General features: G+C 39.3%; 1 protein-coding gene across 1 annotated transcript in view; it reads right to left on the bottom strand.

The window, feature by feature from the left end:
- TENM3 (teneurin transmembrane protein 3) overlaps window positions 1-25,201 on the bottom strand; it is a 2,757,765-nt gene that overhangs the window by 704,800 nt on the left and 2,027,764 nt on the right. Inside the window, exon 11 of the mRNA XM_060406900.1 lies at window positions 17,741-17,820. The gene's annotated coding sequence lies outside the window, so the exon portion shown is untranslated. The remainder of the gene's footprint in view (window positions 1-17,740; window positions 17,821-25,201) is intronic.

Below are 25,201 nucleotides of genomic sequence, written 5' to 3'. Positions count from 1 at the left end.
GTTTCTTAGAGAATGAAAACACCAACTCAAAACTGGACTGATTTATTTCTTAGAAGTTTAGACATAAATCGAAGAGTTGAATCACAATTATAAAAAAGACACTAGAAGGAGGATATATTTATCATTTTTACTATAGTGCTCTCTTTATAAAATAATACAAGCACACATTTGCTAGTGACCAATTTACTTAATATTCAAAGTATAGTGACTTTTTTCCTCTATCTGGGGCCAGTTTTACTGTATTCCTAGCAAGTCTCTCAAAAACCCAACCTGAATTTCATTAAATATATTCAGTAAGTTGCTAAATTGAGTAAAATCAAGTATGGTCGATATAAGACCTAAAATCTTATTGGCTTTTCGACCCTTTTCTAATTCAGTTTTTGCATTTCAAAAAATGCAGTTGATATTTCACTAAATACAGCAAATAGCTCTAGACTGGAAATATATCATATCTTGCTTTTCATGTGCAATTAACTGGTAACTACACACTATCTACAACCCTAGAACTCACCCTATTTGGAGATAAAATCAAATGTATTCCAATGGAATCGTGTTCTTGCTTAAAAATAACAAAACTCATCTTACCATATTATCAAAAAGATCCATGGAGGTAACTTTTAAGATATTACTCTCCCACTAAATTAAGAATTCGCAAAGTCTGAAGTCCTTATAACCTGTTCTATGACTTTATTATGCATGCAATCCATCCTGCGCTTTAGTTAAGACGGCTCTTTTAAATATTTAACATAGTCAGTGACATTCGTATCTTTAAAAACGGATTTTTAAAAAACGATTAATCTGCACTATCCCATAAAACTTGAGGCCTTTATCTGGGATACAAAGGCGCTAAGTTTCTCAGCAGAAATTCTTCAAGAGGATTTGCAGCTTGTCCTTGTCTTGGAATCCTTTAGGGTGAAGAGTTCTAATTATATTGTCTGTTATTGTCCAACTATCTGATTACCTAATGAATCTAGCTGGTGTACAGGTAGGGAGAGGGCCTCAGGACCAACCAGAGTCCGAAGGGGAGACGTGGACTCAGGTGGTCGGGATCTATTTTCTTTCTTTCTGCAGCTCCTCTCACTCTCTCTCTCCACACCCTGGATACATTTCTCGACTTTAATCTTCAAATATTTGATTCCTCCCATGTCTGTTCACAGCCTCTGAGGTTCATGCGTTATCCTCCTTCAGGATCCACTCCTTCTCTAAACACTTATCATCCAATGTATTGTGTACAGAGAATTCCCAGCAGTGGATTTTAAAATGAAAGAGAAAGCAATGAGCATCGGAGTGTTCTCAGGTGTTGCTGTCAGTACCAGGATGCCTCCTGTTGACAAGGATAGCCATGATGGGGGCACCTGAGATCTCTCTATTCTGAGCAGTCTTCAGAAATCAGCTGAACATGATTGTTCTTTCCGACCAAAGAAAATAGGAAGACAAAGTAAGCCGAGCATATTCTTTTACTCCGCACTTTGTTGTTAAAAGAGGGAGGGATCCCACTAGGACCCCTAACTCACTTTTAGATAGTATCAAACTTCTGTAAGAATTTCTATTCTTCCTCCCAGCCCTTCTTCCCCCTCCCCTCTCTGTCAGTTCACTGATTGGGGTGAACAGTTTCTCTGCTCCTGCAAGATTGCGCTATGCTGCTAAAAATTAACTGAATAACACCGTGGAGGGGCACAGACGAATGAAACACCAGGACATTTGCTGTTTGAGAGGATGTGGCACACAGCTACCTGCATTTAGCTCAGAGAAGGATCCTATCCCTTTCTTCAAAAGAGTATTTGCAAACTTTCCAATATCACTCTTGGGGCTCATGTTGTGGGGTTTTTCAAGGCTGATTATATAATGCGAAATGCAAAACACTTTGATTTGCAACCAGAGGTGGGCAGCTAAGAAGGATGCCAGCCTAAGCCAGGCTCTTTTACTAGGAACAACCTCTGTTCCTGATAAATGATCTTCTGGAGACAGAAGATGTGGCAAAGTGCCTGCCATTGAAAACAGCAAGGAAAATAACAGTGTAGTTGGCACGATTCTTCAAATGTATTTCTTGTTGGACACAGGAAGTAATTTTCCCTCAGATTGGAACGTGACATAATGTAACGTGTCAAAGACATTGTTAAAAAACAAACAAATTGGAATTGAGCTGCGTACAGTTAGTCTTAGATCTCTCAGTCAGCTTCACACATTAAGACGGTCGAACATGCAGAGCTTATAAATTCTCCTGTTGGAGAGGTTTTTGGAGAATTTCACAAAACTCAGTGGGATCTTGGTGGGGAGACTGACATTTACCACTGAGTTCTTTAATGACAGCTAAACAAGAGAACACCACTCCTAATTTACTCAAGTAGAATTCAATATCATAACAAGGCAATTGCAGAATATTGTGCTTTTATGAAACCAATTTTCATGCTATGGTTTTTAACTCTTTTAGTTACCAGTAACTTCGAATGGCTTCACAAAGCCTGCATTCTTATCCTGTGCATGAATTTTTTAACACATTTATTCTATTTGTCTTCCTTCAATACTTTCTGCTTTCATTAGTCACATATATTATATACATACATTTCCATATTCCAACTTAGATCATATGGGTTTATAACCCTTGTCCACATACCCCTAGAATTATATCCTTTTGATTACCAGAGTGGCAAATGTCTTATCACTTTTCAATTCTATAATGACATCCCATTACGTCATTTCCTACTTGACCAAGACAGTTGACCAAATGACAAGGCAATTAGGACTGTTGTTTATGAAAGAACAGAGTATGGATCATGTTACCTGCCAGCCCCACGAAGAAAGTTCTTCAGCCTCTGTTGACTACTGAGCTTCCATTCTATTGAATCAGCTTTGAGAATATTGATGTGTGTGGCAAAGTGGACACAAACAGGAGAGGGTCATCGTGGCTCTGTCATGGGGGACTTTCAGTGTGAATGTGACATGCATGCTGCCCTCGGGGAGGGGGGGTAAGGCAAATGAAAGCAGACATATCACAAGGGAGGAGCAGACATGGCCCATCGGAATTCAAGGAAGGAAGTGCTATTTCCAGCTGAAGGCTAGAGCGGGCAGCTTGGTGGTGGGGAAATAGCCCACCTGTTCAGGCTGCTCATGGAAACATCCTGAAAGGTGGAAATCTACCCCTGCCCCCGCTCGGAGTCATATTTGCTGCCTTTTGCTCTTTCCTAGCTCTCAGCTTGAATGGCATCCCTCAGAGAGTTGCCCGTGATTCTAAGGCTCTCTTGTTATTTTGTCATAGGATCCTGTGAATGTCCCTCCTAACAATACATCACACTTTTGTAAGTTTTTAATTAATTAATTAGTTTCATGTAAGCTGCTGCTGAAGCATTTAAGCTCCATAAGTGACCTTGACTCTTGATCAGTCCTGTATGCCCAGAACTGTGTCTATTGCTTGACACATAGTAGATACATAATAAATATTTGTTGAGCAGGAGAGTGAATGAATCAGACAGAGTGGGTTATATAGGGATGGCTGGGGAAGGGGGGAAGGAGGAGAGAAAGGATGGGATGGATGGATGCAGGAGAGAGGGAGAGAGAGACAGGCTATTTCTGAGAAAGCAAATGGTAAGAGTTTCTTACAGAGAGTTATGAAAATGGTTCAGCTTGGCTTGAAGCACATGGAAAATGAAGATGAGTACTGAGAGAAAAATTGAACAGGTAAATTTTAGGGTCAGAATATTGGGCCATAGACTTTGCACTTTACTCTTCAGGTAACACTGGCTTTCGAGCAGGAGATCAATGTAACTGCCGCTAGATCATCTTGTATCTTCAACCCACAAATGTTGAAAGAAGAGCATGTCTTTGCTTTAACAGCCTCTAGAGTCAAAGCTCGGAGAAGGCAATGGCACCCCACTCTAGCACTCTTGCCTGGAAAATCTCATGGATGGAGGAACCTGGTAGGCTGCAGTCCATGCGGTCGCTAAGAGTCAGACACGACTGAGCGACTTCACTTTGACTTTTCACTTTCATGCATTGGAGAAGCAAATGGCAACCCATTCCAGTGTTCTTGCCTGGAGAATCCAGGGACAGAGGAGCCTGGTAGGAGGCCATCTATGGGGTTGTACAGAGTTGGACACGACTGAAGCGAATTAGCAGCAGCAGCAGCAGCAGTGTCAAAGCTATGATCTTTTGACCAGACCCACGGACCTCAGAGAGAGTTGCTTCAAGCTGTTAGAGGTCTTGGTTTTCAACCAAAATCAGTTCCAATGACCTGCTGAGTCCTACAGTGTGACAGTTCACATCAGGCCAAGCCCAGCCTCCAAGACCAATTCAAATCAACAGATTAAATGCCCCTAGGGTGTGCTTAGCCCTGTGGTGAGACCCAAACTAAATCAAAGGCAGGGTCCCCCTGCCTTGAAGAACAGGAGAGCTATCTCTGATGGAATTGCTCTTAAATGACCTCCCCACTTGAAGGTGTGCAAGGCAATCAGGCAAAACTCAGGTATACAGAACCACTTCTTAAAGAGTGCTCTCTGTGAAGTGACTTGGTCACTCTGGAATCCAGGAAACAGTTTTGTCCCCCTTGTAGATACCATGGTTGTGTGTCTGTCCTGGTCAAGACAGGTCCAGAGATGTTGCGTGAAAGAGCCCCAGATGAGGATTCAGCTGCCCAGGGCTCTGGATCCATCACTAAGAAACTGACTCATGGGCGAAGTCACTTTAATGATCCGAATGTTTTGTCATTTTCAAAAACTTTGGACATTCATTAATTTATCAGCTCTGTTATACATCCATTCAATGCCAGGCTCTGCAAGGAAAGAGCCCCAACTTTTTTGAGTTCATATGAGAAACAAATGAGATAATGAGAGGGAAATGTGCTCTTCATCCTAAATCCCTTTACCTTTTCTGCTGGTAGGAGAGCCCATAATATTGCCTGAGGTGGCCTGGGGGTGTTTTGTATCATGCAGAAATAGGAAATCTTGTTAAAACGCCATCTTTATTTTATTTTTTTGGCTGCACCGTGTGGCTTGAGGAATCTTAGTTCCCCAACCAGGGATCAAACCTGGGTGCCTGGCAGTGAGAGCACAATGTCCCAGCAACCGCACCACCAAGGAATTCTGTAAAATGCCACCTTTAAATCCGGTCTTTGAGACTCAAAAATACAATGAAATATACAAACACAAAGGCTCATTTAGGTTTTCAGGACACTTTATAAAAGTCTGCTTGTGTCATAATGTCCTAATGCACAGAGTCAGACCCTGTGCAGCTGAACCAACTTAGCATGCACGCACGCACGCATGTCCTAGGGAACCAGAGTCTCATCACCATGAATACAAACATAGGTGTGGGGAAACATCCCCATTCTTAGTTTACAGAAGCTCAGGGCTCCCGATGCACCACTGGTAATAAGACCTGTGACCATATGGTGACTCAGTGGCCCAGAGCAGAGATCTCGGCTGGGAGAAGGCCAAGCAGGGTGGAAAATATAGTGCATGGGGCCTTGGAGTAGGACCAATGGGGAGACCTCAGAGCATGGACTCTGGGGTGAAGGTCTGAATGAAAGCATGGAGTGTCAAAGAAGCATGCTTGGCAGCTTTGAAAAGAAGACAATCTCAGTCTCCACTGAAAATGAACAGGCAGCAATGGGTGGCGAGCCACTACCAGCATAGCTGCCCCTTGAGAAATGATACTTCGAATGCAGCTCTCATGTGAGTGCTGATGTCTGGAAGCCCACATCCAGCCGGCTGACTGGGGTCTCAGCTTGCCCACTTCTCCAGCCAGTGAAGTCTGCATTCTGGTTTATCTCCTCCTTCTCCCCTCCAACTTTTGGGACAATTTTCTCTTGCTTGCAATGACATGATTGAAATCTAGCCAGGTCCCCTGGTTATCTTTCTGGGGTGTTTGTTCCTTTATAGGGGGTAGATGAACATCAGGCCTCTCCATGCAGAACATTCGTTGTTTATGAGGTTTGAAATTAATGATTTAAGGAGAAGTTAAGTCAGGGTGTTTTAACCTTGGTAGCACTGACATTTGAGCCTGGCTAATTTGTGATCCTACAAGTCTATTCCATGCTTTGAAAAATGTTTAGCAACATCCCTGGCCTCTACCCACTAAATGCCAGTATCACCCTCCCCACCTCCATCCCCCCAGGCTGTGACACCCAAAAATGTATCCTGAAATTATCAACTGTCTCCAGAGGGGCAAAACTGTCCCCACTGGGTTCCACTGACCTGAGCGAATAAACAGGATGACATTTAGGATAACCCTTGGTGCTTTACCTCTGACATGGCTTTCTGAAGAGGTAACTAAATTATTCCAATAATCTTCAGTACTCAAAGTGTGAAACTTTAAAATCTTAAATGATCAAATTGTACTATTCAGGTTGATCTTTATTATAAGTATAAATTATTTGCCTAGACAATAACATATTTATTTGACATGTCTCAGAAGTAGGTACTTTAGAAAATACTTGAGTGAATAAATGACTTTTTAAAAATAAAGATTTGTATCTTTAAACTTTATAATACATTTTATATGATATTATAATATATAGTAATGATATAATTTATAATATTATCACAAAATTAGCAAATTTTTTACTATTATCAAATATGTATTCAGTGTTCAAATTTCCCTAGTTGTCTCTTTAAAAAAAAAATTGGAGTATAGTTGATTCACAATGTTGTATCAGTTTCAGGTGTATAAGCAAAGTGAACAAGTTTATATGTATATATATATACACACATATATATATATACACACACACACATACATATATATCCACACTTTTTATAAAAGATTCTTTTCCCATATAGACCAAAGTAAAATTCTGTGGGCTTTAAAGGAGGTTCTTATTACTTATCTATTTTATATATGAAAAGAAAGTGAAAGTGTTGGTTGCTCAGTCATGTCTGTCTTTTTGCAACCCCATGGACTGCAGCCCACCAGGCTCCTCTGTCCATGGGATTTCCCAGGGAAGAATATTGGAGGGGGTCACCATGCCCTCCTCCAGGGAATCTTCCTGACCCAGGGATCGAACCTGGGTTTACAGAATTGCAGGTAGACTCTTTTTCCATATGAGGCATCAAGGAAGCCCCCATTATATATATAATTGTGTATATAAGTCAGTCTCAACCTCCCAGTTTATTCCCGCCTGCCCCTGACCCTCTGGTACCTATGTTTGCTTTTACATCTGTGACTCTGCTTCCGTATTGTAAACAAATTCATCTGTACCCCCCTTTTTTTTAAGATTCCATATATAAGCAATATCATATGATTTGTCTTTTTGTGTCTGAATACCCTCTAGGCCCATCCATGTTGCTGAAAATGGCATTTTTAAAAAATTGCTGAGTATATAGATGGGGAAACAATGGAAATTATAACAGACTTTATTTTTTTGGCCTCCAAAATCACTGCAGAAGGTGGCTGCAGCCATGAAATTAAAAGACGCTTGCTCCTTGGAAGAAAAGCTATGACCAACCTAGACAGCATATTAGAAAGCAGAGACGTTACTTTACCAACAAAGGTTCATGTAGTCAAAACTATGGTTTTTCCAGTAGTCATGTATGGATGAGAGTTGGACTATAAAGACAGCTGAGTGCCGAAGAATTGATGCTTTTCAACGATGGTGTTGGAGAAGAGTCTTGAGAGTCCCTTGGAATGCAAAGTGATCAAACCAGTCCATCCTAAATGAGATCAGTCCTTAATATTCACTGGACGGACTGATGCTGGAGTTGAGGCTCCAACTTTGGCCACCTGATGCGAAGAACTGACTCCTTAGAAAAGACCCTGATGCTGGGGAAGATTGAAGGCAGGAGGAGAAGGGGACAACAGAGGATAAGATGGTTGGATGGCATCATTAACTTGGTGGACATGAGTTTGAGCAACCTCTGGGAGCTGGTGATGAACAGGGAAGTCTGGTGTGCTGCAGACCATGCGGTCTCAAAGAGTTGGACACGACTGAGCGGCTGAACTGAACTGATAAACTGTATGTATGTATGACATCTTCTTTATCCATTTATCTACTGATGGACACTTAGGTTGCTTCCACGCCCTGGCTATTACAAACAGTGCTGCAATGAACACTGGAGTGCATGTATCTTTTGGAATTATGATTTTCTCTAAATGGTGCTTTTTAAGAACAGAAAAAATGCTTCATTTGCTTTTAACAGTTGCCTCATGCTTCTTCGAAAATACCTCTCTCTGTGACACCAATTGGCATACCAAGCGCAGACATGAACTAAGCCCACAACAAAACGTGGGCATTTTAGGTCCCTCCACCAGCCACTGTAACCTCCAGTGGCTGAAAGTCATCTCTGCAGACCGTTTCAACATCCCTGTGGCAAATGCTTTCAACAACAGAACTTTCTTTCTGCACTAATCTCCCTCTTCCTCTTAATTCCCATGTCATGTCAGGTGAACCTCTACCGTGTCAATGAATCATTGTATTTGGTATATTTTGCTTATGACTTACTTCTCTTAACAGACTGAAAGCTCTTGGCAGGTCAGGTTGGAATGTGCTTGATGCATTTTCTGTATCCCTTCAAGGACGTAGGGCAATGCCATAGGACAATAAATCAACTTACTTTTAAGGGTGTACCCTAGCCTTTCAGGGCTCAATTTCTCCTTTAAGCCAATTTTCTCAAAAGCAGGCCAGAAAAACCTTCACTCTGGGGTGGGTGAGGGAAATATTGAGAATTTGGGATTAGCAGATGCAAACTATTATACCTAAGATGGATAAACAACAAGGTCCTACCGTTTAGCACTGAGAAATATATTCAATATCCTATGATAAACCATAATGGAAAAGAACATGGAAACAATATGTATGTATGTAACTGAATCACTTTGCTGTATAGCAGAAATTAACACAATATTGTGAATCAATTAGTTTTTTATGAAAACACCTCTCTCTTCAATGTCTGAGTTTTAACGTTATTAGTCTAAAAGGATCAATACCATTTCTCTATTGTCCCCTGATCTATCCATGCTATTCCCCGAGACATATTTATATATACTCACCGATCTCACACACAGAGGAAAGATAAATAAACACCATTCAAACTAAGATGCAGTCACCTCTTACTGACACTCAAATCCTTCTCAGAGTTTCCTTTTTTCTCTTAAGTAGTCATCAGATTTCTCTCTGAGTGCCACTCTACCTTGATTTTGAGATGTGGCATTTAATATAATTGTGACCTTAAAAATCCATCAAGAGCAGGCATACAACTCACATACGTAAGATACTTTGTACGCTCACACTCTGCACGCTGAACTTCCTGGTTGAATCTGATGGGTAGTGTTGGAACAGGAGTGGAGGATGATGGGGACGATTCCAAGAAACACTGGGGCTGCTGACCACTCCAAAGAGAAGAATAGCCAGAGCACTTTCTCTGCTCTCCTCCCTCCCACGGTCCCTTTCCAGAAGAGAGGAAAGAAGCTCTTCAAATTGGCTACAAACTATATTAAGGTAGGTCTCGAGGTCAAAGTCTGATACAGAAGATAGAGTGCTGATCCAGGGTTCTCTTTACACACCTTATTCTTCAGATAAAGGGCTATTGCACTTTGTATAAATCTAGTCTAAGATCAGGCTCACACCAAAGAACTTCTGTTCGAGAAGTGTGTCGATGGTGAGTAATTGAACAGCGAGAGTGGATGATGGGTAGGTCTATAGCAGGACTTTTAAATAGACGCACACAGAGGCCGGCCAGTCCCCACTGCCCAAGTCTCCTTGAGTGACTGTGAGAAAGACCAGCTGATGGCTGACTCCCCCATGCTAAGTAGGTCAGGAGGAATGAGAACCCAATTATTAAAAAAAAAAATCACAGCAAAAGTCCCCCTAGTTGGTCCTAAGGAGTTATATAAAGCTCCCCTAATTGACCACATCAGAGGAGGGTTTGAACTGCTTGCATGAAAACAACTTACCATGCCTGGTGATCACACCACTGACAATGAGGTTTTACTTGAGGTGTTCAAGAATAATAGAAACAGTATTTTTAAATAAACGTGTTGCAACATGCAGGCAGTATTTTCAAAAGCATCACCTGCTCCCCTTTTAGAATGGTAGGTTGCTGGCACTGCTGGAAAAATGAGATTGGCTCTCATGAAATTTTTTCTTCAATAAACAGTGTCTGAGAGGGATTTTTTTTTTCCTTCGGTGCTTAAATGATATATGTGTGAAAAGATGAAAGCTCCCTTTATAGAGGTACAAAAAATATCTTTTACCCCGAACATGTTATTCAGCTGAAGTCACCTTTGTTAATTCAACTGAGTTTTATTATGTTCACAAGTCAGATTTTTTTCCTTTTGACATCTGACTCTTGTATAAAATTGCTGTGGTGAAACAATTTATTAATAATAGTATCATTTAGATATTGCAGATCAACAGGGAAGGTGATTATCTGATGTATTTGAATAAAGCAAACATCACAAAATCTGGAACTAGGGAAATACTATTCTCAGGGGAATGAACAAAAGAAAAAAAGAAGGTATAGAAATAGGTAGACATTTATGACATCAGTATTGTTCTTTGATTATTCACCTATACTTGTAATAGTTATTAGTTAAAAATATTTTGATATTGGGTAACAATTCTTTTCTGGAACAATCATATTTTATCACTGTTTAATTGTTATTACCATTTAAACTCTTTAATATCTAAATTTGCACAATAAAAAGTCGCTAAAATTGGGGGAACATCTATGAGAAGTTACTTTTAGCTTATAACATTCAACATGATTAAATAAATTCTGATATGAGAAACTTTTGGTGAATTATAAGGTGCTTTGAGGAAGTTTATTTATGTCGTATCTGAGTGGCAACCACAATCTCACATAGACTATTCCTTAGGGCCACTGCCGGCTGCATGGATCGCTGGAATCATTGCTATGACATTTCTTATGCGGTCAGGCTCACAAATTAAGAAATACATTAGCTATGGAAAACTACCCCTTATAAATAACTTCATAGCTGTAAAGGACATCCATCGAAAGATCTCAAAGTAGATTCATTCTAATCAGGCTCAGTCTGGAGATAGACACACACAGCAGGAGCATGGAGAGCAAAGGCACTAACAGTCAGAGTCAAAGTGTTCTGAGCGGCTGTGTCCAGGTTAGAAATACACTCATGAATAGTCAAGGCCCAAACATGCTCAGTGGATGTTTCCACGCAAGGTTAGAGCTATGCTTTATCTGTTGGAAGTTATCTCTGAGCTCCTAGAAGAGAGACCACCTAGAACATTATTTTCCAGGAAATAATATTTTCCAGGTTCATTTATTCATCCGTTCAACACGTACTTACGGGACCTTCGCTGTGTCAGTACTATTGACACAGAGTATTTGGCCAGTGTCGGGACTGGCACACGGAATGGCGCCCGCCTGTCTTTGTGGTGAGTTCTCCGAAGCTAGACACGGACACTTAGGTGTTTTGCTAGCTGTTCTAACACTCCTCTTTGTTAAGCTTGTTTACTTCTGGTAATCTTCCATACAGCAAGCCTTCTGTTTAGAACCTAACAAGAAAGATATGCCCAGACCGAAGACTGGCAATTGGCTACACTTCCTGAGGCAAAACCTTCAACATTCATTGCAGCTCCCAAATCTTCCCTTTGTAGTCTGATTCGAGAGGTGGGATAAGGCTTGCCTGAATGTAAAAAAATATATTCTCAGCATTGCCTATTTCTATTCTTTCTTCTACTCGTAAAGTTTAGATTTCATCTCTTCTCTGTCAATAAATATGATAAAAATATGAGAAGGTCGAAAATATCTGCACTCTGTCCCTGACTAATGGGTCTTAGAGAGGAAGTCCAAAACAGAAACTTGTTCTAGAGCACGAGGCCTTTGTAAACTAATCACCTTAATAATAACAGGTAACTTATTGATCATTTTATATACATATATAGGTACTACCTTGATCATTTTATGTATATATATGTACTACAGGGCTTTTCCTTGGTGGCTCAGATGGTAAAGTGTCTGCCTGCAATGTGGGAGACCCGGGTTCGATCCCTGGGTTGGGAAGATCCCCTGGAGAAGGAAATGGCAACCCACTCCAGTACTCTTGCCTAGAAAATTCCATGGATGAAGGAGCCTCATGGGCTATAGTCCATGGGGTTGCAGAGTCGGACACGACTGAGCGACTTCACTTCACTACCTTGATATGTTAGCCACATTTTCTCTTCATAAAATAATAGTTACTCACTCACTCTCAGTCACTCAGTAGAGTCTGACTCTTTGCGTCCCACGGACTGTAGCCCACCAGGCTCTTTGTCCATGGGATTTCCCAGGCAAGAACACTGGAGTGGGTTGCCATTTCCTCCTCTTGGGGACCTTCCCGACCCAGGGATCAAACCTGTGTCTTCTGCGCTGGTAGGCGGATTCTTTACCACTGAGCCACCCAGGAGGCCCAAAAATAACAGTAGAGGGATTTATTATTCCTATTTTACAGATTAAGAAACTACAAAATGGATTTTCACTGCCAAGTTTTCAAGGTCAGAAGGAATAGAATAAAAATTTAAGCCTAAGTTAATCAGTTCCAAGGTTTATCATTACATCAAACTACAGCCTCTGTAGCATTGTATTTATTTTTCCTGATTGGAAAACTGAAGGCAAATCAGTACCACCTACTAGCAAAATAATATCCATGTAATCCCTGGGGAGATATTTTCTGATTCCTGAGTCAATAAACAGAAGATTTGCTCCTCGGCCGTTAGTCATCTGGTTTGGCCTCCCTCCCAAGTATTGTCTATTGATGGCATTTTAAAGATGAGTTTCTTAGGGGAATTTCTGTGGGTTGGTCCACAAGCTGTAATGTGAGTGGTCTGGTCTCAGCAGAGGGTCATCACTTTATATGAGGCTGTGCATTTCCACAACCATGGCTTTACCACAGACAGAACTACTCAGAATCCTATGGGGCCAAGACTGGTGGTAGGAGAAATTGGGACAAGAATAAACCCTCTTGGGAATGAAGACTTGTTTCAGCCCGGGCACAGACACCCCCTGGTGTTCTCCAAGGATCTAGCACTCTGTCGTGCTGTGTGGGCTTAGTCGCTCAGCCATGTCCAGCTCTTTGTGACCCCAAGGACTGAAGCCTGCCAGGCTCCTCTGTCCATGCAGATTCTCCAGGCAAGAATACTGGAGTGGGGTTGCCATGTCCTCCTCCTCTTCCCAACCCTGGGATAGAACCCTGCTCTCTTGCATTGTAGGCAGATTCTTTACCATCTGAGACACCAGGGAAACCCTGTTTGTGCAAACCTATGTAAATGCCAACTTGTAACACAATGACCAGGCCACACACTTGTGGAGAAAGTGATGTGACATCAGCGTACCTTATGGCCCCTATCCAGGTACAGAAATAATTACACTGTGATATTTTTAAGGGCCCCTGAAATAGACAGCAACCTTAACTTTGTGAGAGCAATGCTTTATAGCTGATATAGGATGAAACTGAACTAATCAACTTCAGACATGCTCTCTAGCCAGTGTTCAAGTGAGTCTGCCAATGTATTTTCTTTATTAGCTTTTTCTGCTCTTTTTTCACTAGCCCTGGGACAGCCCCCCAAAACCTGATTTTGCTCCTTCTCTGTAATAGAATAAATTACTATTCAATTTTAATTCATGGTTTATAAAAAAATAGTAACCTAAATAAATGGAATTTTTTTTTCTAATCACTTTATCCTTTGTTCTTATTCCCCCATAGGTTATATATTTTAACAAGAAAATTTGTTTATGCCCCGTCCCTCTTTTAGACTGAAGCCAAGTGTCACCTTGGCAATATCACAGAAGACAGACGTGAATATTGTACTTAGCATATATAAAGTCAGATGCAAACATGAATGGTCAAAGCACTCAATAAGCCTGAAGGCTCCCTTGGTACAGACTTGCCCAGATTTTCAAATCACACTGGCAGCTTCAGAAAGCTCTATCATTCTTTCCCAAGTCTTGGGCCAAACAGGACACCTTGAACCATACTGCTTAGGTCCAGACTCCGGGATAAGCCTTCTTATGCAGGAGCAAGGAACCAAGAAGCACAGCAAAAAGTTACCAGTATCTCACAGATTTTAAGCCCTAACATTTCTTTTGCATCAAACGCTGTGTCTGCAAAATACCAAACCACCCAGATGAAAAGTAAAACCTGCAGTCAGCCATGATGACCTTTGATTCCAAAAAACAACAAGCACAGAGATACTTAAAGTCATCGAAAAGGCTTACGATGATATATTTATTTTGACATTGTTAATTTATGCTTTCTTTCATTCCATTGAATTATTAGATTATCTGCCAAATGGTCATATAATCTGAGTCTCATCCCAGTTGGGACAGTGATGGAATATTCAATTTGAGTATTATGTGGGTTCTTGGTTTTTCCCCATTCTCTTTTGGTCAATATTGATTGAGCACAAAAAAATTATAATAAAAATTTTATACAAGTCCAAGGTTTTAGAATTTTGAGTTCAGTTTCCTAAAGCCATGGAAAAGGGTGGAGTTTACTGCCTAAAAAATGATAAGCTTTGGCTTATCAATTGGATTTCAATTTTTTTATGATATGCCTTGTCTCCACTTCTGAAATGGACCACTTAACATCTTACATGTTTTCCATCGTTCTTACCAACTTTTAAATAACAGTATGATTCTATATGGGGAAATTATGTGATATTTACATGTCCTCTTTTTGTAAAACATTGCTTTTTAATTTTTTAAATTTAGGAAATGTTTATGTATCTTTATTTGGTTTCATAAAAAATATCTGGGGAACCTAAGGACATGTAAGTACATTTACTACCACACTGAAAAATATTAGCTAAAGTCTATGCCCTAAAGCATAGTCATGATATCTTGTCTAAATAAGAACAGAAAAACTCTTTCTGGTGAATATAGTTTAAACAGACTCTTTTAGAATTGTTTTGCTTTGTTTTGGTTGGGGTGTCTTTCCCAAGTTAGAAAATAGGTAGCTGGTTGCCTGATTTAGGAAGATTTTGGGGGTATGTGCAAGACACCTTTTGTTTCTTCATCAAGATACTTGTTTGTTCATGTGTTTTTAAGGCAATGGCCTGTCTCCATAGCAGCAACTAGCTCCTATGAAAAGTTATCATTCATTGTGAATCTCGGCAGAACACTAAACATTGGAGTTTATATGTTAGCTACTGAAGACTAAATGGTTGTCAATGAGAATCTCCTGAAATGGGAAAAAGTGCTTTACATGAAGTAAGAGAAGGGTTTGAAGAGAGGGTACTTACAAGACAAGAGGAGGTTGACCTGCTTTATGATAGAGGCATCCATAGAAAGAGCTTTTTCTAGGGTGAAATGCAGAAGATCTGAAGGAATCTCATCGATGGTGGGTTTCAGAGAACCAAATATTGCTTTTTCCCTGAATATTGAGTCATCTTTTTATAGGAAAAAATACATAGATGATTACATTTCAGCTTAAGGTGTCTGAAACTAAGTGTGTAATTCCCATTCATAATGAGAGCTAGGCACCTAATTTCAGAATAATTCCATGACAACTTATCCTAAAAATGTAATTTACTTGAAGTCTAATATCAAACTGCAGGGGTAAGTTTTTCACAGCCTTTTTCATGGTTCACATGTGAATGAAAAGTCAGGAGGAAAATTTGAGGACAATATCAGCAAAGCAACTTCGATAAAACACTTCTCATCTAATCTGTCTGTCTATCTATTGTACATATACTCCAAGGGTATTTGATTTCATGGATTGTGCAAAATATATTGCTAAAATTCTTAGAGAGAATCTTAACAGCTACTGAGGAAAATGCATGATGCAAAATTGTGTCTATTTTATATTATTAGACATATAAATTATTTTGTATTAGACATATAAATATGTTCATTTATTTTGCATTAGACATATAAATATGTCTATTTTATCTTAACAGAGGAATCTCACCATTATTTAAACTGAGATCAAGGGAGAAAATTATCCTGCATGCAAGAGGTGGAATACAACAGCTATTCACTCCAGAGTTTTATTTCTGCTTTGGTTAATTACTGAGTATGTAAGGAAGTCTTTGTGTGTCCACAAAAACTTTTATTAAAAGACTCTTGTGCCACTGTTCTTTGAGACACCCTTACCCAAAAAGCAAAAAAATAAGTGCCTGAAAGGAATATTACAAGAAAACAAGAGTATTTGCTACTATTATATGCAACACATATAACTAATTAGACCATAACTTCATTGTTAAAAAATATCCCTTCTGTTTTCTATTTGCCCTTCTCTAAGCTGAAAAGAAAAAAACCTCTTCTGTGAGTACTAGATTTGTGTCAGTTTTAATGGCGGGGGAAAAAAATGATTGCTTGTTTTGGATATAAAATTAATTCAAATCTAGCAACCTAGATATAAAATTATCAGTGACACAACTGTAGCTACTGTCAGATTCAAGATGTAGGCACTTAACCTCCAAATTTTTTCAATGATTCTTTTTTCATTTTAAAAAAGAACAGATATTGTTGACTGAAGAGAGTATCAAAAAGAAATACGTGCAAGTAATTCAAGTTTTCCGATGTAAATATGTTGTCATTCTTATATATTTGTGTTTCATAATTATTTCATAACCTGGAAAATCCCTTTCTCCAAAGGAAAATTTTACTGAGTTTTGTATTAAAAGAAGAAACAAGCCATTAATCAAGTGAAGTCAAAGAAACTCAAAGAACTCAACCCAGTAAGCCAAACAGTCAGGCACTTTTTGAATGATTTACTCTAGGAAACCGGATCTTTTAGGCATGCCACTGTATACACATCCTGAGCAGGACACTTATCAGGTTTTCTATTGTAAATTCTTTTATAGCTTTCTAGTAGAAAACACTTTTCATTTTGAGGAAATCCCTCAGAATATGGTTTTAAATGAAACTGTTCGCAAGGTTCAAAAGCTTTAAATTACTCGACCATGGTTACCATTGAGAAAACGCACTGAGCTATATCCGGAAGAGAACAAAAATAACCAGGTACAAGTTTAATTCTCTAAGGTTGCCATGTAAGTGCTGCTCAGAAAGGATTAAGATTTTCTGAGAAAGAGAGAGCTTCCAAGTCACTTACAAAGTGGGGAAACACACACACTCTATAATCCATTGTGTTTGGTCTATTCCATTCTGGGAGGAAATTCTAGTTAAAAAAGCAGAGATTCTATATATTTTAGGATGTCCTCATCCAGCTAATTAAAAAAAGAAACCTGTAGAAATGCCATTGCTTTCATTTAATCAGAAACAGCATAAAAACTAGCTTAACTCCACTTTTTGGAATCATTGCCAACAGTGAATTCATGGAGGTTAACAGCATTAGTAACATGCTTCTAAGTACACATTACTTGGTGCTTTTGAACTGTGGTGCTGGAGAAGACTCTTGAGAGTCCCTGGACTGCAAAGAGATCAGACCAGTCAATCCAAAAGGAAATCAATTCTGAATATTCACTGGGAGGACTGGTGCTGAAGCTCCAGTATTTTGGCCACTGGAAAAGACCTTGATGTGCGGAAAGACTGAAGGCAAAAGGTGCAGGGGGCAGCAGAGGATGAGATAGTTGGATGGCATCACCGACTCAATGCACATGAATTTGAGCAAGCTCCAGGAGATGGTGATGGCCAGGGAAGCCTGGGGTGCTGCAGTCCATGGGGTCTCAAAGAGTCAGACGTGACTTAGCAACTGAACAACAGCAACAGCCAAGTACACTGCAGCTTGGCACAGGTGTCATATTTTGTCAAGACGAACAAGTTACATATTTTAAGAAGCCCTTTTTGTCTTATGTGATAGATCTGGAGACAGTTTTGTCCCCAGGACTTACCTTCTTTTCTTTGGAGAGTTCCTCAGTTTTCTTGGATGCACAGAAGTTTGAAATCACTTTGCTTTAGAAGAATAGGAACCCTAAAACAAAATAAATGATATATGTAAACTGGGAAAAAAATCGATCTGATATTTTTTGTGCATAATTTTAATTCTGAAACTCTTAAAATATTGAGATGTACTGTGCCAAGGGATTACTGCTGATCTAAAACAATTACGTGGAAAAAAAATCTTAATGATCATAAAAGTCTACCCCAGTAGTGTGTTAAGCTGAACTTTATTTTACGAGTCCACTTAGAGTCTTTTTGCTACTTATTCTAGTAGTAAAAGCAAAAAATTATATTCATCTTTATGAAGAGTGAAACGTTTGTGAATTTATCTAAGACTTGCCATATTTCTGTCTTATTTAAAGCTCCTTCCATTTGTTCCCTGTTGCTAATTCCAGGGTCACAAATGATAATAATTAGATTAAGGGTAGCACAAATTTAGCCCACACCGTATCCTCAGAACCCATAATTATGTTTACCATTGTCTGAATTTACAAATACTTGTTTCTGGTTCTGTTGAAGGGGAAAAAATGCATGGGTTTTTTGTTTTTGCATTTTACTTAGTAATTTTAAGCAGCAATCACAGCCATTAATCAAATGAATCCATTCCTTGAGTTTTAGCTTTTAGCTTTCATTTTAGCACTATAATCCTTTGCAATGGTTTCCAAGTGTCAAACAATGAGCCTGATTCTCTCTGTTCCTTTTTCTTCTTTTTTCTCTTCTTACCAAAAAATGAAAATAAAAAAGAAACAAAAATACATGGAGGATATAAGATAGACAAAGATAGATCAGAGATCACTTTTAGGCTTTGAACCTGGTTGACTAAGAGACAATTGATATAATTATTAGAAAAAGGAAAGTGAAGGGAAAGAAAGCTACTGCATTTGTTCTCAAGGGGCCAGATCAAGGTCTATTGAAAGTATTGAGTTACAGTGTGGGAGTCAAGGAACGGATGTCATTCTCTAAGAGACACAGAGAAGCGGGTCTATACTGGAGCAAATACGTATGCACAGAGTGTTGGGGGATAAAAAGTAATTCAGGGACTTCTCTGGTGGTTCAGTGGTGAAGACCCTGAGCTCCCGGGGCAGGGGGCCAGGTTGGATCCCTGGTCAGGGAACTATTAATAGATCCTACATGCCACAACTAAGAGTTTGCATTGCTGCAACTAAGACTCAGTACAGCCAAATCAATAAAATAAATATATATATTAAAAAAAAATCAACTGTGCTATGTGGCAATCTATGCCCACAGATCAGTATTTTTTTACTGAAAGGAAAAAAAATCATTTTTTAACCAAAAGAATAGGATTTGAACATCTGATAGACTCTGAATGGGAGCCACCGTGCACTGAAGAGCAAATGAGTGGTGGGGTGAATGCTTGGGGCTCTGAAGTTCAGGGAACAGTCCTCCGCTACAGATGAGCTATCAAAGGGGCCAGGGGACTTCAAATCGCTCCTGGAAACCCCAGATTTTGAGAGGGTGTTCCAGAGTTCCCTGAAAGCTGGATTTGAATTTTATCTTGTAAAATGCATATTTCAGTTTCTTGGAGGAGATATGTGAAGAGTTTATAGCTCTGCTTTGGTTTTGAACTCTAGTTTGTGTGGATCTTTCTATATATAATTATCAATGGGTGAGCCCCACGATAGCAGATGTTACTGGTTCAGAGAAGACCCAGGCTGGGCTCAGAGCCCTAGCTCTAATAGGAACTTCCACGCTCTCACAGCACCCTTAGGGTTACTGTTCCGCTTGGTGTTACTTGTGCTATCCACATTTATAAAATGCTGACAGGGCAGGTTTTGAAGCCCAACTGCCTGTGAATGAACTCCAGCTACACCACGTAACAGCTGTGTCTGTGTAACCTTGAGGGAGACACACAGTCTCTCTGTGCCTTAATCACTTTGCCTTTAAAAAGGTGAGAAGAAAATGAAACCTTCCCATACATTTATCAGGATGACATGACTTAATATTTGCAAGCACTTAGAGCACTAGCTAATACTTTAAAATGCTATTTAACTCTAAATTATAATTATTATTTATATGTATACATTACTCTGGTGGCTCAGACAGTAAAGAATCTGCCTGCAATGCAGGAGACCCAGGTTCAATCCCCGAGTCAGGAAGATCCCCTGGAGAAGGGAATGGTAACCCACTCCAGTGAATCATTATGGGTGATTCACTTCATTATACAGCAGAAACGAACACAACATTGTGGAACAATTATACCCCAATTAAAAAAATAAATAAATAGATGTTTTCCAAGGGATATTTGATTGATTGGTTTTAGAAAGAAAATAATGACATTCTTCTAGAATCAACTAACTTTTCAATTAGTATCGACTGCCCTGAAACAACAGGGACAGGAGGGAACAACTGCTGAACATGCTCATGTAGAATCAGGGAAAGCAGAGAGCGCATAGTGATAATTGTTTGCCGTTAGATTTCATCTTTTGGGGTGATTAAAGTTTTCATAAATCCTCAGTGTGTTTCTGCAATGAATATATCCTATACTCCCCACCAAGGTTCAATTTTACCTGGAAACAAAGCACAGTGTGCAAAACAATAAGATGCAGATTCTTTCTGTGTAAATTGATTAGCTTAACGCCATAGGAAAAAATGTACATCAACAAAATTTAAATATGCCAATGAAAACAGACAAACATCATTCCAAAAGAGTTACTGCCTTCCTCTTGAGCTGGCAGGTGACTCATGTGGAAAAATTATTAAACCCAATTTTGCTGATACCAGGCAATTACCTACTACGAAAATACAACTGATAGAAAAGTTTGGTAATAGAGTCCACAGAAGAAGGTGCAGATTAGAGTTAAATTTGGAGATGAAGATAATTTGAATTATTGACAATTATTATTTATAATTATTTACAATTCAACAGAGAGTATAGATATATAGAACCCTATTATACTTTATTTGTATATCCTATAATTACATATAAATATCATATAGACTCTATGAAAATACATAATGTACAAGAAGAGGAGACATTTTAGGAGAGGAGAGTGGTTTTTAACACAACAAGAAGATAAGCTGACAACAATAGACAGAGGTCTGTGGATGTCGAAATCATTTCAAAAAGCAAATGGAGCTTGTTATGAAGAATCTCAGCATGAAAAACTAGTTCTATAAAGTTATAGCTGAGAAATATCTAAGCAATTTTTTTTCTAGTCAGCAAAATTAATAGCATTTTTGGGGTCTCACTTGCCATTTTAATATTAGAAACCCACGAGAAAAGCAAGAGTAGTGGTTCTATACAAAGAACTTAAAAAATTCATTCAAGTTGTCTTTGCGTGATGAGAAGATAAAACTAGCTAATGGGAACACCAGCTTCTTAGTTATACGTATATTCATTTGCTCAACAAATGTAATTACATGCGTATTATGATTATGCATCAGTCATTGTTAAGGTTTTAGGGATAAAGATGAGCAAAGACAGAGTCAGCCTTTATCCTCATGTAGCTGGGACAGATATTAATCAAATTATCACACAAACAAAGCTGTACACATTGGACAATGGTAAGCGCCTCAAGACCGCACACAGAAAGACCTGAGAGGCTCAGAGCAGGCTCTTTGAGGAAGACGATGTGATTTATCTGGGCCCAATGGAGCAAGCATGAGACGTAGGAGTGGAGAAGCTTCCAGAATGAGGGAAGATCTTGGCCAGAGGCCCTGGGGTGGAAGGGAGACTGGTGAACTTGAAGACTTGAGAGCCACCAGGGGCTCAGAATCCTGGGCACGGGAGGATTCTGGGAGGAGGCTAGGTTGTCAGGAAGGGACCGGCCTGCACAGTGCACAGTGGAGCATGTTAAGGATTTTAACTGTTATTCTGAGGCCAAGGGAAAGCTTCAAAGGGATTCAAGCAGGAGACATGGAGGGGTCATGTTTTGTGTGTTGAGTACAGTGACTAGAGCTCAGAAACGCATCAGGAACTGTGTTAATAGGTGTAGCAGAAGCCAGAGAAACACACCACCAGCGAGACACCCAGGCAGCTGAAGAACAGTCAAAGGATTCGAGTGAGATTTAGGAGGGTATGCTGCAGTCCATGGGGTCACAAAGGCTTGGATATGACTTAGCACCTGCGCAATAGCAAATGATAGTATTAGTCAGTAGAAAATGTCATAATCGTGACGTTTCAGAGCTTGGCAAATTCTACTGCTGGTGAGTCCCAGAATTCATGTTCTCATAAATTCTAAAGTTTCAAATATATAAGTTTTCTACCTGTCCTGAGCGTCTTTTAGTACTAAAATGGAAAGCAAGACCAGAAACATGCTACTGATTTTGCTGATCAAAATAACATGACTTGCATACTTCTCAGTCATGACTTTGTTAAACTAATTTCTTTATCTTTTTTTTTTTTTTTTGGTAACAAACTCAATCCACTCTTTTGGGTTGTTGTTACATACTTTCAACTGCATGAAAGCAGCAGTAATGCAATTTCAACTTTGGACTCAATATGCAAAATGAAATAATATAAATAACAAACTTTGAGTCATTTCTGATAGAAACAGCTCTTCAGGTCTTTTGATAGTGGAGACTTTGGAAAATATCATTATAGAATATCTCATGATGTCACAAGATGTATTTGAAAGGTGTTTTCTGCCAAATATGAAGTTAAAATTTAGACTGTGTGGGGAGTCTGTGAACCGACTTCCTCCAATCTGAATATTTATCCAATAAAAAGGATGTGAGAGGTTGTATATTATGAACAATCCAACTAAATCTCAATATTCTATGACTCATCTTTGCAATTCTCTTTGTTTATTGAATTTCAAAACTTAAAAATATCCATGTGCAATACATTTTCTTTTTATAGGTCTCCTTTTCATATCAATATAAGGATAATATGAAGACTATTTAAATGGTCCATATGCATCTCACAGATTTACTAATATAAATAACAGTCCATTTTATAAAGTTAACTGCCTTAACTCAAGATTCAGGTGCCTTAAATCATTTTTGAAAGAAGTTAGAATATCACTGAATACTCTATGTGTAAATATATCATAAACAAACAACCATCAAGATCCACCCCACATACCCAACAGGTAGTAAACATTTTATACTTTTATAATCTACATAAAATTGCTATAGCATTTTGGTTTCACTCTCTTTCCTTCCAACCCCACTATTCAACTCCTGATGGATGGATGTATTTAGTATAGACATTTTGAAAAGTCCACTTTCTTATAATCAAAACAAATACAAAATACAACAATACCTGCCTTAGTTATTAATGCTTATTTTTGTAAAGAAGTGTTGTAGCTATTTAAGGAAAAATGTTACTCTTAGAATCCTACCTCTGCTTTTTCTTTCTGACCAATAGTTAATCTTCTGAATGCTGCTCTCCCCCCTCAATCCATAGTTTACTTTCAATATTTTTGCATTAGCAACAACACATTTAAACAATGAAACGTATAATCATGAGTGCATTATTGTAATAGGTTCTCACAGTGGAATAAAATAACTGGACAGTACAATGGCAGTGAGGAATTGGTCCCTCTATAGAAAGTGCCTACGTTCTAAATGCATGTAGCTCTATGACCTCTACAGGGCCTGGATTGCTTCTAAATTATTTTATCACTTATGCATCATGGGCTTGAGAGTATGACAACCAAGCCATTGCAATTACAGTGGGTTTGTAATTTATTTATTTATTTATTTTGGGCTGGCTGAATCTTCTTTGCTGTGCCCAGGCTTTTCTCTAGTTACGGTAAGTGAAGGCTACTCTCTAGTTGGGGCTTCCCTGGTGGCTCAGAGGTTAAAGCATCTGCCAGCAATGCGGGAGACCTGGGTTCGATCCCTGGATTGGGAAGATCCCCTGGAGAAGGGAATGGCAACCCACTCCAGTACTCTTGCCTGGAGAATCCCCTGGAGGGAGGAGCCTCGCTGAGGGCCGCACACGACTGAGCGGCTCCACTCCCCTCTCACTCTCTAGCTGTGGTGTGAGGGGTTCTCTTTGGCTCTAGGACCCTTGGGCTTCAGCAGTTGCAGCTCCTGGGCTCTAGAGCATGGGCTCCATCGTTAAGGCACAGGGGCTCAGTTGCTCTGCAGCACGTGGGATCTTCCAGGGTCAAGGACAGAACTCAAGTCTCCTGCGTTGGTGGGTGGATTCCTCATCACTAGGCCACCAGGAAAGCCCATACTGCAGATTTTCGCAGAGACAATATCTTATACAATACTACAAATTTTATAAATGAGAAGAAACATTTCTTTGATCTTTAAAAATAAGCTTCCTTTGTGTGCATATTGTCCAGATAAATTCTCTCCTGTCAGGAAATATTTAAAGTACACATACAGACAAATGAACAGCCAGGTTCGAGGCAGAGCCTGCTGGGATACAATTTTTCCCCACACAGGTGGCCAGTGATGGGTGGCACACACTTAAATTCACTGGTGCTGTAAACCAGAAAAGGCCAGTCAGAAATTCCTCCCTGTGATATAATCTATGTTTAAACCTTGTCTGATAATCATGGTAGGTCTGTATCTTTTTTGACAAAACCCCCAAATGTGTCTGTATACAGGAGGGAAAGAGAAACCTATTACAATTCTTACTGAGATAAACTCAAAAGCCATATTTCCCCTCTACACATATTCTCAGATTCATCAAGTTTTAACAAATATAAAAGATCTAAAAGTAAACAATAGCAAACCCAAACCCCGAGTGTTTAAAATAACCAGGCTGATGAATATCTTCAAATGCCTTTGTGATGTGTGCAGTAGATTGTTGTTATTGGTAAGTGGAAAGTAGGAGGAAAAAGTTTAAACAGGAGTGTTTTCTTATTTAAATAAATAGAAGGAGAGAAGAACTTTTTTGCCATGCTTTCAGTGCCATTTCAAAGCTCCAAATACGCTAAAACAAATAAACCGCTCCCTCATTTTGACCTAGATTACTATTTAAACAAAGGTGCACACTCTTTTTTGTTGTTGTTGCTGTTATTCATTTTCTTTTTGAAAAATTATTATTATTTATTTATTTTTTTACTTGACAATATTGTATTGGTTTTGCCATACATCAACGTGAATCCGCCACGGGTGTACACGTGTTCCCAATCCTGAACCCCCTGCCCACCTCCCTCCCCATACCATCCCTCTGGGTCATCCCAGTGCACCAGCCCCAAGCATCCTGTATGGTGCACATTCTTAATTTACATGAAAAGCAATTAGACCTGCCATTGATAGCACTGTGAAAAATGTATCTGCTTAGGACACATTTTTTATTTGGAGAAAAAAAAAAAAGGCTGGAGGTGTTTTTATATTTGATTAAAAAAAAAATAAACTGGAAGAGGTTCTCCCTACCCAAATCTTACCCACTAGCCACTTTGGGACAGAAATGCTATAAAAGTTTTAAACTGGTTGAGACAAGGGTTATTGTTATTATTATACATGCTTAAAGGGTGTTTAAA

The sequence above is a fragment of the Ovis aries genome, chromosome 26 (genome assembly GCF_016772045.2).
Source record: "Ovis aries strain OAR_USU_Benz2616 breed Rambouillet chromosome 26, ARS-UI_Ramb_v3.0, whole genome shotgun sequence".
Taxonomy (NCBI): domain Eukaryota; kingdom Metazoa; phylum Chordata; class Mammalia; order Artiodactyla; family Bovidae; genus Ovis; species Ovis aries.
This window is presented reverse-complemented; position numbering and strand designations above follow the sequence as displayed.